Genomic DNA, 6,000 nt, shown 5'->3' with positions numbered 1-6,000 from the left:
AAAAAATTTAATGTGAAATAAAGAAGGTAAATTTTAAAGTGGTTCGGCCAAGAAAAGAAAAGCATGCGTCTACTTAGTCACTGTTATTGCACTTATGGTTTCTTCAACCAACAAATTAGAGGAATTGAATACACTAAGTTTTTTTGTATTTGAAAATCTTTGATTATAGAGAGTTTGTGGGGGTTTTTTCACAGTGTAGTCACTTAAACAAAATATTTAGTTGATTAGTTCCTTTCTCCTCTTATTAATAGTGATGATTAAGGATCCATTAGGTTGTAATCCATCATTGCTAAGAGTAGCTAAAATCCCAAAATATGGATTATATTTGACATAAGTATGGTATGAAAATAGAATATGTAAGTTTACACACAAACTATCTAGATTACGTGTCTTGGTGTCTTCAGAGAGTATGAACAATGTTGGCTTCAACGAACAAGACCTTTAGAGAACAGACACCTTGATGAACAACTTGGGTGACCATGACCTCTTGAGAATAGACATCCTAATGACCAACTTTGGTCGAACAAAGTTGTTGGGTGAATAGCCCCAGGGCATCAAGCGCATGCAATCAGCACTAGGCACGAGCGACCAACATCAAACATGGGCGATCAACACCAGGTGCGAGCAATCAACATCAAGCTTGGGCGATCAAATATTCTTGAGAACAAATCTCAAGCGAACATCTTTTTGGATCCTAGTCATCATTATTTTTTCCATATCACCATATCCAAAAATGGGTATAACAATTTGTTATATTTAAAAGTTACCAAATAGTATCTCAAACAACCCTTTTTTTTTTTTAAAAAAAAAAAAGATATTTGCGTCATAAATACCTAACGTTTTCGAGTTTATACACTTATACACCCAAACTTTTGTTTGCGGCAAGAATACCCAACATTACGTTTTTGTTGCATCTGTAACCACCTATGTCGTTAACTTCTCAACGGGCTTACTAAGTTGACTGGGCATACTAAGGTGACAGATGTCAGTGCTCAGTTGGTCCATTTTATAATTTTAATTACAAAATTATTAGTTTATTTTAATATAATAAAAACTAGTTAATATTTATTTTAATAATATAATAAAACAAAAAAATATATATTTTAAAAAATATAAAACATTATTTTAAAAATTAAAATTGATTTTTTTTCTCCCAATCTTTCTCTCTTCCTCTTCCTCACATTCTTCTCTCTGTTACATGGCCAACCATGGCTATAACATATAACTTTAATTAATATATAATAATTTCACCACTTATTGTGTTAAAAAATCAATAATGCAATGTAATCTACAATTTTAATTAATATATAATGGTTTCTTGACCTTTTTATTCAATAAGACGGATTATAGCAAAACCCATATAGGTTTTTATTTTTTTTCTTCATCGTCATCATCATCTACTCCTCCTCTCAAATTTCCCAGATTTCAAATTTGTATTTGGTAACTCTATAGAAGAACTAGATCTTGATTTGATGACTTAAGCTATTCCAAAATTAATAATCCCACATCACATACAAAAATAAAAATCATAACTCACAAATTAAATTTAAACACCAACAAAAACTAGGACCACAACCCCGCCTCCATCAACAACCCCTGTTGAGCCACCCACAACTACCAGAGAAAAAGGAAACGTGATGCACAAATCCCTGCCCCACCATCAGATACAACCTAGTTACCCCCCAGACCACCTACAACAGGCCTTCTCAGCCATGGCTTAGCCAGACACATGCCAAAGTCGGCGACAGACCAGCCCAGTCAATAGAGTAGAGAGAGAAAACCCTTGGGAGGCACATGCCTTGAGAGAGAAAACCCTATAGTTAACCAGTTTCCAACTTGTGCACTTCTTTAAAGTTTTTTCAAGTCTTATTATCTTGAGTTTTATTTTTTCAAACATGTGTACATTTTGATATGATTAGTTATTTGGGTCTTATTTTGCATAAATATTTAGTATATTTATATGGAATAATTATGTAAAAAACAAAGTAATTGAAAATGGACCAGCTTGAAATTATTTAAATATTTTTAACTTAAGTATGAAAATTTGTAGTTTTTTTTTCAAATCAAAATTTGCAATTTAATTTAATTAAATTTTATATATTTGAAGAAATTTGAAAAAAATATTTGTTGACGACGTTTTTTGTCAACTAAAAAAAAAGAGAAATTAAGCAAATGTATAATTTAGTAAGAAGAGAAGAATAGAGAATTTTACGTGGTTCAGCAGTTAGAATCTGCCTACATCCACGAGGCACTTTTATTGAGGTTTGTGTTCAAGCTTTTTGAGAGCAATTTTATAGAGACTTTTCTTAGTACAAAATAACACATCTTTACAAATGACTATTCCCAGACTATTTATAGGCCTAGTTACAAGAATCCTCCCTTAATCTTAGGGATATTACGCTACCCATATCAGGTTTAATTGAAGCAACAAATTTCGTAGATTAAATACAATCAATCACATTTATTGTAAATAAATACCCTTAAAAAGTAGGGTTGATTACACGATTTGAACTAAAACCCTTGATTTTAGGGATTTCCTAATAGAATCTCTGTGTATTAATTTAACGCGTCTTCGAGCTTAAATACTTGTAATATCTGCTTCTGCTAGTAAGGGTATCATGGTATTCTGGCTTGGATCAGGGTATTATGGTAAATTGTATGTTCTTATGTGTTTAATTATATGAACTATGATATGCATGAATTATGGTTTATGTTATTTTATGTTTTCCATCCGACAGTCCACACATATGTTTCTTCAAGTATTAGAGGGTCAAATAGTAATAATAGTTATGATAAGCAGTAGAAATATAAGCTTTTGTGGTAGAAAGTGTAATTATGAGAAGTTGAACTCTTAGATTTGATAGAAATTACAACTAGGGGCTTAAGGAATTATTAAGGAAAAAGTTAGAGGTTGGGGATAGTATGGTAAATTGGTTTTATACGATTAATTACCAATAAAATTAATAATGGGAATTGAGTTTAGAGTTTCATAAGATAGTCACACTTTGGAGTTACATTACGCGATAGAATATCAGGCCAAGAATATCCTTCTTGTTCTTGATCTAAACTTTGAGGCTTGGAGATCAAAGGAGCACGTGGATTTTGAATGTTGGTGGGCCAAGGATCGCACAAAGGGATCAAAACTTTGAAGACTTAATCTAAGCATTTGAAAGGTGACTTCTTTGAACTATGTTATTCAAGTTATGATTGGTCTAGGTTTTGATGTTGTAAGAGAGATTTAAGTGTATATGGATTATGAATGTTTAATAGAGGTTTAGGACTGATGATACCTAGGTTCCAAGGGTTAGAAACATGTTAGGATGGATGATTTGGGGTCAGAGTTTTACGATTTTGGTTGATTCCTAGGTTTAAAAATCGCATTGCGATTTCCAAACAAAGAGCCTAGTGTAACCGCACCTAGCCCTGGTGCGACTGCGCTACATGGCTAATTTGTCCTGGCGCTCTGTGAGCTCGACCACTACAGTTGCCCAGAAATATGAATTTTGGGGATTTTAATGCACCCTTTAGATATAAATTTGTACTTTTTGGAGCTTCATGCAATAGAGTTTTATTACTTTCTTAAGGATATTGTGGGGATGACTTATCCTTAAAAAGAATATGAGTGTATCTTAATATGGTTTGGTTTGGTTTGAGGTTTTAAACTTTGATGTTATGTGACATGTTAGGCTCGCTAAGGGTACTTGAATAGATGCGTTAGGGTGTATGGATCTCTGCTGCTTTTGAGATAAGAAGAGTGGGCACATGCACACAGGGTGTACACTTGACGTACTCTTTATGGTAGAATTCGTATTATATGGTAACATTTATGTTTATGTTTGAACATGTTAATGTATTATTATATTGAATAGTTTACGTTTAATTATGGTTTGTGTGATTTATATGTATATGTGATAATTGTGTGGCATGCTTATGTTTTAAAATGCACGTCTATGTCACGAAATTGTATGCTTACGAAATATTAAAAATTGCATGCTAACGTTATTATGGGCTCATTCCACTTGTCCAAATTTACTTGGGCTACAATCCTTTACTTAATGTGGTGTTTATGATATAATTCTTTTCAATTGTGTTTCTATGTTATTGATTTAAATTTATAGTTAAAGTTTTGGGGTTGTGTCCTACACAGCTCTTCTTCCTGGGCTTTGGCTCAAGGGTACTCTATGTTGCAGGTAAAGGCAAAGATATGGTTACAATGCAATAAGTTGGAGAGATTTGCGGAGGGCGTACATGTCCAAGATTTAACGACCATAAGGGATCGGGCCTACAAGGGAAAGTTCTTGAGTATTTCGAATGATGTTTTTGGTCGTATTGTAATGATTAAAAGGTTGTTTTATTTTACTTTATTTACGATAACTACGAAACTTTGGAGTTTCATTTTTTTTAAATGTTTGGTTTGTTATCCACGATGGATTTTTTTATAAAAGGGTGTTTTTATTTCCAAATTAATTATTGTAAGAGTCAACTAATGTTTCAAGAAATGGGGGGTGTTATAATGCTGCTCTAACGCGCTTTCGAGGTCATATGTAGCTTCGAGCTCAACATTCTAGTTGTTGCTACCTCCTTGCTCGAATGGTCTTTCGAACTCATATTTTGGAGGTTGTTGCCTTCGAGCCTGCATCTCATGCTCGAGTGCAAATGACATAGCTCTGGAACTTCACTTATACTTGTACAAGTATAACGTTAATACTTATTAAATACGAGCTCACACCTTACGAGCCCACATTTCGAGGTTGTTTATTTATTCTCGAAATTTGGGTGTAATAATTTGCCCCCTCAAAAGTGTTGGTTCGAATCCTATGAGAAGGAAACTTTTGAACTTCACTTTCGGAAAACATGCCTGCCTACCACACTCGAGTGTGGGCATGTGTCAACATAGGGATGGATGCTAAGAGTACTCGAGTACTCTCTTTCTGCACACGTCCTTTCCTATTCCTCTTTTTTCCACCAGTTTTTGAGATTAAACGTGGCCCATTGGATGATGCTTTAACCTGAATCAAGGGCTCAGATTCCCCTTCGAACACCACCTTTTTTCCTATTTATGCCCTTTATTCACCTTCTTCATTTTCACTTTTGCCTTTCAGTTGATAGAAGAGAGAACACGAACCAGAGCTCTCCAAGCCAAAAAAGCAAAGCAACCTTGGTTCGTTTGGTTCCATCGCCTAATTCTCACTTTCGATCTTCCAATCCATGGTATCTTAATTGCCAAGATCGACTTTGTGTAAGTTTTTCTAACCTTGCTTATTTTCTTTTTTATACGGTTATTTCTGTTTCCATGCATGGAAAAACTTTCCTGGTTGAAATTTTTACTGTATGTAGAAGTTTTTTTATTCATAGGGCACATAATCTTGATGGGTAGAGATCTGTTTGGGCAATAAGTTGGTAAAGGACTGGTAAAAATGGCTTTTTTTTCTTTCTAAGTCATAGGGTAATAGGATATATATTTTAATGTAGCGTAAGGAATAGGGTTTTGAATTAGGGTTTTGATGCACATAACCCGATGATATCCCCTTTTTGGGTAACTGCCCATTTTTTCTTAGAAATTTGGGATACCCCAAATTGGTAGTAACCGTCCCGCTCTCGCGTGGATCTAATCTCGTTGCCCCGAGCTTATAATAGCTCAGTTATGGCATTCAAGCAGTCTCGCTATTTCAAGTCTTCGAGCTTTATTTACTCTATCTCGTTATCTCAAGCTTGCGAGCTCGAGTTATTGAGATATTTTCTTTCCATTTTTACTAAATGATGGGCCCTCACCCTTTTCTTTCTTTTTAGATGATGCAATCTTTAGAGAATCGGTGGGGGCTCAAGCTTATAATCCTTTACCACCCACCGTATCCTCAAACTGAGTCTCCATTTACTCAAAATCAATAGTTGATTCAGGAGCATGAAGATCGCCTTGAACTGGAAGATATCCGAGCCCACTTCCGACATCAAATTAACGAGGTGGAAGAGGGGAAAAGAATGAGACTACAGTTTGCTGTG

The sequence above is a fragment of the Humulus lupulus genome, chromosome 1 (assembly GCF_963169125.1).
Source record: "Humulus lupulus chromosome 1, drHumLupu1.1, whole genome shotgun sequence".
Lineage (NCBI taxonomy): Eukaryota > Viridiplantae > Streptophyta > Magnoliopsida > Rosales > Cannabaceae > Humulus > Humulus lupulus.
Note: the sequence above shows the minus strand (reverse complement) of the source record.